Source organism: Piliocolobus tephrosceles, chromosome 11 (assembly GCF_002776525.5).
Source record: "Piliocolobus tephrosceles isolate RC106 chromosome 11, ASM277652v3, whole genome shotgun sequence".
In the NCBI taxonomy this organism is placed as follows: domain Eukaryota; kingdom Metazoa; phylum Chordata; class Mammalia; order Primates; family Cercopithecidae; genus Piliocolobus; species Piliocolobus tephrosceles.
Window position 1 is genome coordinate 89,976,547 of NC_045444.1, and position 10,910 is coordinate 89,987,456.

Sequence of the window (10,910 nt, forward strand, 5' to 3'; positions counted from 1 at the left end):
TAAAAATTGTTTTAAAGAAATAAGCAACCTAAAAGACTTTATAGCAGAATTAGAGTTAGAAGTCACTTCTGATACATGCAATTTTCTGATTATATATTGTTCTTCAATACAAAGCTTTTAAAAGGAGGAACATCTATCTAAATGGCCTAGCAATCCCAGTCCTTTATCCAAGATAAATGACACATCTGTCCATAAAAAGACTTGTGCAAAAATGTTCATAGCCATTTTCTTCAGAATAGTCCCAAACCAGAAGCATCCCAGTTACCCACCAACGTGAAAATGGGTATCTGGTATATTAACATATTCTTTTTTTTTTTTTTTTGAGATGGAGTCTTACTCTGTCGCCCAGGCTGGAGTGCAGTGCACAATCTCGGCTCACTGCAACCTCCACCTCCTGGGTTCAAGCAATTCTCCTGTGTCGGTTTCCAGAGTAGCTGGGATTACAGGCGCCCACCACTGCATCTGAGTAATTTTTGTATTTTTAGTAGAGACAGGGTTTCACCATGTTGGTCAGGCTGGTCTTGAACTGCTGACCTCAAGCAATCCATCCCCTTGGCCTCCTAAAGTACTGGGATTACATGCGTGAGCCACCACACCTGGCCATGTTAACATATTCATACAATTGAATATTACCACGAAAAAGGAACTACTGATATAAGCAACAATATGGATGAATCTAAAAACATGCCAACAGCCTGGCCAACATGGTAAAATCCCATCTCTACTACAAATACAAAAAATTAAAAAATAAAAATAAGTCGGGCGTGGTGACACACACCTGTAATCCCAGCTACTTAGGAGGCTGAGGTGGGAGAATTGCTTGAACCTGAGAGGCAGAGGTTGCAGTGAGCCGAGATTGGGCCACTGTGCTCCACCCAGGGCAACCGAGAAAAAAAAAACAAAATACACGCTGAGTGCAAGAAGCTGGAGACAAAAGCATACATAGTTATGATTTAATTAATACAAAGTTATAAAACAGGCAAAACTTACCTGTGCTGCAGCAACTATGACTGCAGTTGCTCTGGGGATAGGCAAAGAAAACAGAAGGAAAAGATAAAGAGCAGGGTGATGGAAAATGTTGTATACCTTGCTAGAGGTGTTCAGAAAAAAAATACTACGGACATGAAAAAATTGTAAGTCTATAAAACACTACTCGATTACTAAGTTAAATACTTAATTTTTTATTTTTAATTAAGGGTACTTTTAAAATCACTTTGAATAATTCCTGAAAGCATAATGCAAAATTCAAATTTAGGCTTCTGAAATAAGCCTATAATTTCAACTGTGTTGAAGAATAAATTTTATTAAAGACTCAATTTGCTAACTTTTTAAAAAAAATGTTTTATTACTGTATATGTTGATAAATTATAGGTGTACACATTTATGGGGTACAAAGTGATAGATATTATGATTTCTGATATAATGTGGAATGATTTCACTTTGCTGAAATTATCTACTTTCTTCCACAAACATTACTTTCCAATTAGTATTAGAACCAGAATGTTTTGTCCCAAGTGCTTTAAGACGACTTCGTATAAGAATACTATACACTGGCCAGACAAGGTGGCTTATGCCTGAAATCCCAGCACTTAGGGAGGCCAAGGCAGGCATATCACCTGAGGTCAGGAGTTCAAGCCCAGCCTGGCCAACGTGGTAAAACCCCATTTCTACTAAAAATACAAAAATTAGCCAGGTGTGGTGGTGGGCACTGGTAATCCCAGCTACTTGGGAGGCTGAGGCAGGAGAATCGCTTGAACCTGGAAGGTGGAGGTTGTAGTGAGCCAAGTGCAGTGAGACAGGAGCAAAACTCCGTCTCAAAAAAAAAAAAAAAAAAGACTATACACTATGAAGTGGAATTTAATATGAAAGGTTCATTATTAACAGTGTTTCCTTTTTTCGGAGACAAGAGTCTCACTCTTCCACCCAGGCTGGAATACAATGGTGTGATCTCAGCTCCTGCAGCCTCTCCCTGCCAGGTTCAAGCGATTCTCCTGCCTTAGCCTCCTGAGTAGCTGGGATTACTGGCACATGCCACCACACCCGGCTAATTTTTGTGTTTTTGTAGAGATAGGGTTTTGCCACATTGGTCAGGCTGGTCTAGAACTCCTGACCTCAGGTGATCCGCCCACCTCGGGATCCCAAAGTGCTGGGTTTACAGGCGTGAGCCACCATGCCTGGCCTAACAACATTTCAGTAAGACTGTATAGTGGTTTCCAAAATGGAGGTAATTATACCCCCAGGATGTGGGGTATAAGAACATCTTATTAGAAGTTCTATTTTTATTTAATCCTTATCTTAATACACACATGTATTTTATGTGTAATACATATTTATCCCTAACATACAGATACTGGCGTCTTCACTGTGGCCACCTGTCAATCAAATGTCACATAAAGTAACGTAAGTATTCTGGTACTAAATAATTCTAGGTATTGTGAGGCTAGAGTGACAGCAGTTACTATCTTTAATATATTGATTCTTTTTCAATAATAAAGGATCTACCCTTTTGTAAGCTTCTACAAGAGACTGGTATTCCAGAGAAGACATATTCGCAACAGTATATGATTTCCTCAATAAAAACGTTTTATGGGCTGGCCCTGGTGGCTCATGCCTATAATCCCAGCACTTTGGGAGGCTGAGGTGGGCAGATCACCTGAGGTCAGGAGTTCGAGACCAGCCTGACCAACATAGAGTAACCCCATCTCTACTAAAAATACAAAAAAATCAGCCAGGCGTGTTGGCACATGCCTGTAATCCCAGCTACTCGGGAGGCTGAGGCAGGAGAATCGCTTGAACTCGGGAGGCGAAGGTTGTGGTGAGCAGAGATTGCACCACTGCGCTCCAGCCTGGGCAAAAGAGTGAAACTCCGTCTCAAAAAAAAATTTATAGAAAACTGTATTATATAATCCTTCATGAAGCAGCTGCTTTGACCTCAATAAAACAAAGTTGGAGGAGAGGGTAAGGTTTAACTCCAAAAGCAAAGCGGAACAAAAGAGAAACTGAAGCAAGAAAAGAGCCAAGTGTTAAAGGATGTTGTTATTGATGTTGTTAAGGAGTGACCACGGTATTTTATACAAAAATAGGTTTGTCTCATGGCAAATCACTAAAAAAAGTTGTGCAATTTAAAGATGAGGTAAGCATTTACCTTTTATAAAAAAGAGTAGAGTTCTAAATTTGCTGAATTTCTGTAATAAGTGGCTGTGCTGTGGCAGTATGCTACCTAGACAAAGTTTTTAAAAACAAAAACATGGTTAATGCATCTGTACCTTAAAGGTAAATGAGACATTTTAAAACTTAGTAAGAAAATAGCTGTATTCTAAAAAAACCAATGTGTGTCATCTTAAAATACTCATATGTGCACACTCTAAGAACAGAGAAACCATTTCTAACTTTTTAAATGCCTTCCAAACACAGTTTTGGTGGATTTTGAATCCATTTATTAAAAATTTATAAATACAAATCCTCACGCTGATTTGCAAGAATAACTGATTGACAAACAGGGAGAGCAAACTTTGTACTAGCCCAGTCTGCATAATTGATGGATAGAAACTAAACAGTATCTCCTAATAGAAAGTACAGCCAAAGAGGCACTTTTTCTTTGTGGGTATATGTTCCTACACGAGCTGCCTTGTCACCTAAGACAAGCATTAAAAACCAGTAACATAATAAACAGATTCAAGAGCCAGATTTGGAAATTTCTGTGTTAATGAGTACTATAACAAAGATTTTTCAAATATAATGTATCATATTCATTGCTGCTGCCTTAAACTGTATTATGTTTATTGTAAAAACTTAGGGTAAAAAATGTTTTGAACCATTACTGTTTATTAAGTACACTATTCACAGATAAGTAGGATCACTGACTTCCTTTACTGGTTTCCAATGTCATTTGTTACAATATGAAATTAACCAACGAGTCAAGAAATAATTATTTTTTATAAAGTAAACATTATTGGAAAATTGGAACAAATCGTATTTGGGAAACATGCAAAATTTGGGATATATAAAGAATATATTTTCAAGTCATATTATTGGTTGTTTTGCTGTATTGATTTTTTTTTTTTTTTTTTGAGACAGGGTCTCACTCTGTCACTGCAGCCTTGACCCGCCAGGCTCAGGTGATCCTCCCAATCTCAGCCTCCCCAGTTAACTGGAACTACAGGCACGTGCCACCATGCCTGGCTAATTTTTGTATATTTTGTAGAGACAGGGTTTTGCCATGTTCAAGTTGGTCCCAAACTGAGATCAAGCGATCAGCCTACCTCAGCCTCCCAAAGTACTAGGATCATAGGCAGAAGCCACCACACCTGGCCTGCTCTGCTGATTTAGCTAATACTTTTCTTCACTTATCAAACTCAGTAAGATCCTTCTAAAAGTAATTTCCAAAAAAGCATCCAAGTTTTTTTGTTTTGTTTTGAGACAGAGTTTTGCTCTTGTTGCCTATGCTGAGTACCAATGGCACGATCTCAGCTCACTGCAACCTACACCTCCCAGGTTCAAGCAATTCTCCTGCCTCAGCCTCCCGAATATCTGGGATTACAAGCATATGTGATACCACGCCCGTTTAATTTTTTGTATTTTTAGTAGAGATGGGGTTTCTCTATGTTGGTCAGGCTGGTCTCGAACTCCCGACCTCAGGCAATCTGCCCACCTCGGCCTCCCAAAGTGCTGGGATTACAGGCATGAGCCACCGTGCCTGGCCAAAGTTTTAAATATCACTGCAAAATTGACTTATGATTCTACAATAGTACTGGGCCTACTGAATATGTTTACACTCCAATTTTTGCTAGCTATCACCATTCTTCACCACAGGGCTTAAATTTTAATAGTCTAACATAATGATAAGTCCTTGGCTTCCCCATCTTGCTTTTCTTCCTATCTAAAGGGATGACTTATTCCTCCTTTTCTCAACCTTATCTGTTCACCCATTTTCAACTCATAGACCCTTCTGTTTCTTTGTGGTCCCTGCTTCTTCAGTGTCGTCATCTACTGATTCCTTGTATTTTATACCTAAACTGGCATCCTCTCTACTGTGGAGAACAGAATACCTATCTTAGATTTCTCTATTATGCCTAGCTCTGCTTAGAGCAGAAAAACAGTATGCATTTTATTAAGAGCAAATACATATATACTTTTTAAAAAGCCAATCCTAAGTGATACATTTTAAGACACCTGCCTTAAAACATGAAAAGTACCTTAAAATAATAGCAAGAAGAGCATATGAAAAAGCTTTAGAGATCATATAATCTGGGGTTTTGAAAACTATTTCACAACAAAACTCTTTCAGATGAAATTTTACACAGCCTCCCAAATATATAAAGCTGGCAAAAGCATTGCTATTTTATGTTCAAATACATTATGTTAATTTATTGTAAACTCAAATAAAGAGATAAATTAAGGTTAAACAATCCAATTATTTTTGTATGCTTTGTTATGATTTCACCCAGGTAAGCAGTTGCAGCTCTTAACAGTCCCATCTGCAGTCTTCAGGATACTTTTCAAACACACTGATTCAAATGTTTTAAACAATAAAAGGAAAAGTTTTATTCTTAGGAATGTCTGCCCCATCGCACCCCCAAAATTAACCACGTATAACCATGCAGCACTATGGTCTTCAATGTGCTAAATAAAATTTAGGCCAGGCGTAGTGGCTCACGCATGTAACCCCAGCACTTTGGGAAGCCGAGGGAGGTAGATCACCTGAGGTCAGGAGTTCAAATCAGCCTGGGCAACATGGTAAAACCCTGTCTCTACTAAAAATACAAAAATGAGCTGGACAAGGCGGCGTGTGCCTGTAATCCCAGCTACTTGGGAGGCTGAGGCAGGAGAATCGCTTGAGCCTGGGAGGCAGAGGCTGCAGTGAGCTGAGACTGTGCCATTGCACTCCAGCCTGGGCGACAGAGCAAGACTCCATCTCAAAAAAAAAAAATTATATACACATATGCATACATATAAATATACACACGTGTATATATGAATGAGTATGAGTGCTGGAACCATTCAATGGGGAAAGGACAGTCCTTTCAACAAGTGGTGCTGGGAAAACTGGATACGCAAAAGAATGAAGTTGGACCCTTACCTAACACATTTGCAAAAATTAACCCCAAAAGGATCAAAGACCTAAACATAAGAGCTGAAACGATAAAACTCCTAAAAGAAAACAGGGAAAACCTTCATGACATTGGATTTGGCTACAATTTCCTGGACATGACACCAAAAGCACAGACAGAAGAAAAAATAAATTGGACTTCCTCAAAATTTAAAACTTTTTGTGTTTGGGGAGTGGGGAGCTGGGGGAGGGATAGCATTAGGAGAAATACCTAATGTCAATGACGAGTTAATGGGTGCAGCAAACCAACATGGCACACGCATATAACAAACCTGCAAGTTGTGCACATGTACATCAGAACTTAAAGTATAAAAAAAACAAATTTTTTTTTTACTTGATAGTAAAGGATACCACCAAGACAGTGAAAAGACAACCGATAAAATGGGAGAAAATATTTGCAAATCATATATTTGATAAGGGGTTAATATCCAGAGTATACAAAGAACTCCTACAACTCACCAAAAAACAACCTACTTTAAAAATGAGTCAAGGACTTGGATAGACATTTCTCCTCAGATATACAAATGGACAATAAGCATATGAAAAGATGCTCAACATCACTAATCATTAGGAAAATTCAAATCAAAACCACAATGAAATACCACCCCATGCCCATTAGAATAGCTATTATCAAAAACATAAAAAGAAAAAAACACTAGAAAAGAAGTGTTGGCAAGATGCGGAGAAACTGGAACCTTTGTGCATTGCTAGCGGGAATGTAAAATGGTGCAGCTGCTGTGGAATGCAATATGGCAGTTCCTCAAAAATTAAATATAGAATTAGCATACAGTCTAGCAATCCCATTTCTGGGTATATAGAAATACTGAAAAAAGAACCGAAAGCATGGATTCAAACAGTTCTACACCAATACTCAAGGCGGCATTATTCACAGTACACCAAAGGTGGAAACAACCCGAATATCCATAAATGTGGTATATACATACAATGGAGTATTAATCAGTCTGAAAAAGGAATGGAATTCTGATACATCCTACATGGATGACCTTGAAGACAGTATGCTAAGTAACATAAGCCAGACACAAGAATCAATATTGTATGAGTCAAAAGTAGAAAAGTTGTTACTGGGGGGTAGGGGGAGGGAAGTGGATAGTTACTGTTTTGTTTTTGAATAGGGTCTCACTCTGTCACACAGTGTGCATGATCATAGCTCACTGCAGCTTCTAGAATTACTGTTTAATGGGAAGAATTTCAGTTTGGGATAAAAAAGTTCTGGAGATGGTGGTGATGGTGGCACAACAATGTACTCAAGCCACTGAACTGTACACTTAAAAATAGTTAAAATGGTAAATTGTACGTTATATATACTTTACCACGTTTTTTTTAAAGAGTATATGTGTGTGTTGCTTTAGTGGCAGTGTAAAAACACGGTTAAGAACACAAGCTTAAGAATTAGGCTGCCCGGTTTCAAATCCAGCTCTGCCACTATAGCTCTGCAGTCTTTGGGCAACTTATTGTCTGTGCCTGTTTTCTCAAATAACAAATTCTATTTCATAGGGTTATGTGAGAATTAAATAAATTAACACATATAAAGTGTTTAAAACAGTGTATGTCATACAGTGGTCACTTTTTATTATTACAAGTTTAAAATACATTTTTATTGAGATTTAAGTCAAACATCTGCAGAATCTCTGAAATTCTCAAGTTCAGAGAACCAGTTTAAGAAGCAGTGATCTAATCCAAACTTCTCATTTTATAGGTAAAGGAATTAAGAGTCCAAGATAAGTTATCTGCCTGAGGTCACATCTTGTTTCACTAATATTTTCCTAAAATTAAGTGTTTGGGATTAACAATACTAATGTTGACATTCAATTACTTCCAAACCAAGGCAACTAAAGCCATGAGATTCTATAATGTGTATCCAAGAATCTGTGAATAGTCTGACAGTTATCTACGATGCCAATCTAATAAGTATTTATGGGGTGAGAACCAAAAGGCAGCAAAACCAAAAGACATAATCATCCTCAAAGACAATGGTTAAATACACCTCTTCGGAAAATAAGGTGTTAAATATTTGTGAAAACACACCCAATAGTACCCACCACTCCACTCCTTTCATACACAGTCATATACTCTATAATCTTAGTGAGACCTCTGAAAAATAAGCTGCTGCTGCCACCAAATAAAGCTAATGTTTACCACAAGGCAACATCTACAAATAATTCTTCATTAAATTCAAACAGAAGAGACAGAAATCTAAATTATACAAAATGTCTAATCCAAAAAATCATGAATTGAGCTTTCTATACTTACTTGAGTAGGGCTGAATCTGGTTTCCGGGAAATTCACCAAACAAAAAGCAAAATAACCGAGACAATCTTTGAAGGTCAGACTCAACAAGAGTTAAAAGCTATTGAGCGTCTCTATTTTGCCCCTCCCCCAAAGGTCCTCCCACTCAATTCGGCTCTCAAAGGATAGCACCACCACCAGCATATGAAATATCCTCCTCCTCCCCACCTGAATCTGCTGAAATCCTACTCATCCTTAAAGGTTTCACTTAAATGCCGACGCTTCCATGCATTCCTCCCTCAATTCAGAATTAATCTCTCTTCTTCGATCTCCTATTCTACACCTCAACGTTTTATTATATAATGCACTGTATTACAATTGCCTGCATTTACTAACCCCCCGCACCGCACCCCAAAAAAAACCATCCCGAGGAGGAAAGGAATTTAAGGTGCTGTTCAACACCTCTGTGCCAGGCAAGGTGCTACGCATTTTGCATACATTATCTCATTTAATCTGCATGAAATACATCTGGGGAGGTAAACAGGTGGTGTTATTCTTATTTTACTGATAGGGAACGTACTGCAGAGTTCAATAGCTTATCCAACATCACACTGCTAGCCAATTCCAGGGCGTACGATTTCCCCTACTCCAAAGAGCTCTTTCCACCAGCCCATGCTTGTTCACCTGGTGTCCCCCAGCCTAACTGACAGAGTAGGTATTCCATAAATGTTTGCTGAATTTAATATCCCCATGGACTGACCCTTTAATAATCCGATCACGCCTCATCCCAAACCCGTTACCTTTACTGTTCCTTAACGAAGTAGCTCTCCACATTTCCCTGAGAAATACTGCAGACAACATCAACCCTTATTGGAAGGCTGAGTGAAGAACTTTTCCATTCTCCCGGATTTCCCCAACGGATCTTCCCAAAGAATTTAAGAAATGCAAACACGCAAGACACATGTAACATTTACACCCTCCCTCAAGGCTCTTATTTCATATTAAACCATGTCTTCGAGCTTATAAGCAGTAAGGTTTATGCGGTTTCCAGCTCACACAGTGGGGACACCCTAAGTCACTGCCTTAAGAAAACCGCATCTTTCAACCTGTCGTAACACGAAGGCATCTAACTAATACTATCACACTGCCCCCTCCCTCGGTCCACCCCTCCCCCCAAGAATTGCAGTTTGGATTTCCGGCGGGAATGTATAATACACACCGCAAGAGGAGATGGGGGAGATGGGGTTAAGAAGCAATGAAGCAATTACTTAGCCTGCTTAATTAGAAATAAGACAGAGAGGACGCCCCGCCTTTGAAAATCTCTGCACTTAACTCATCTATGAAAGATGGGGGCATCGACACCCAAGCAACCCGACATCCAGTGGCTGGTTTCTGCAGCTGGTCAGGAGAAGAGTCCTTTCCTCCCTGCGGTCCCCGGCCACCAACCACGGTGCTGGGTCGGGAAAGTCTAACCGCACCCTCCCAAGGCGGCCCCTTATCTCATTGTCTCCCTCCGTCGCGGTCCCCAGGGGCGCAGGGTGCAGTCCAGGCCCCACCGACCCCCATCCACCGGCCGGGCGCGGTCCAGCCAGCCCCAGCCCGAGCCCTAACCTGGCAGCGACCCCGCCCCAGGCTGCGGCCGCCCGCACCGCACCCGGATGGCGGGGCTGGGCGCCCGGAAAATGGAGGCAGGAGCGGCAGGAGCGCCTCACTGCACCGCGCCCAGCCGGCCCCCTCCCCTGGCCCCGAGGGCGAAGCTAATCACTCACCGCCGCAGCCGGTCGGCCCTTCCGCTGCCCCCGCTACCGTCGCGGCCGGGGGCAAGAAAAACGCCGCTCGCGCTCCTCCAGCCGCTGCCTCCGCCTCCTCCCCAGGCGCAGCGCTCCCTCGCCAGAGACGCAGCGAGTGCTGGCAGCTCCCGCGCCGCGCGCTCCGTGACTGACTGACTGACTGACTAACTGACTGACTGGCTGGCTGGCTGACTGGCTGGCGGCGGCGGGAGAGGGAGCGGGGGCGGGGCGGCCGCAGCGCCCCGCGGCAGCAGAGCCGAATGTGGTCGCGTCCAGCCGAGACGCAGAAGGCGGGGTTGAGGGCCGGACTGCCGACTGTAGGGCCGACTCGCACGGGGCCGCGCGCTGCCCCCGCCCGCCGCCAACCACTCACTTCCGGCGCAGGCCGCCGCGCCCGCCGCCCTTCCCCAGCCCGCGCCCCCCGCCCTCCCTCCGCCCTCCCTCCGCCCCCTCGCCCGCCCTCCCTTTAGGCGCCGGGCCGCACCCAGCCGCGGCTCCGGTCGTGCCTCGCCTTTCCTTCGCACGTCCCTGTGAGCCGCCTCCAGGAACGAGTGAATCAGAGAATGAATGAGTGGGGAGGAAAATCCCGGCGCGGCCCCACCCCCTGCTTGCCTATCCTAGGAAGCGGGCCCAGCAGGCTCTGTCCCAGCGCCTTAGGGGGCACAGCAGCCTCGGGCAAGTCTGTCAGGGAGCTGTACGCATCCACCTTTATAGGCTATCGGTGTATTCAGAGATTCCACGCATCCAGGGTTGGCTTGGTCATT

General features: G+C 42.4%; 1 protein-coding gene across 1 annotated transcript in view; it reads right to left on the reverse strand.

Moving 5' to 3' along the window:
* The window catches only part of RAPH1 (Ras association (RalGDS/AF-6) and pleckstrin homology domains 1), a 106,246-nt gene extending 95,835 nt beyond the window's left edge, over positions 1-10,411 (reverse strand). The window contains exon 1 of the mRNA XM_023219281.2: positions 10,126-10,411. The gene's annotated coding sequence lies outside the window, so the exon portion shown is untranslated. The remainder of the gene's footprint in view (positions 1-10,125) is intronic.
* Positions 10,412-10,910: the final 499 nt, after the last annotated feature.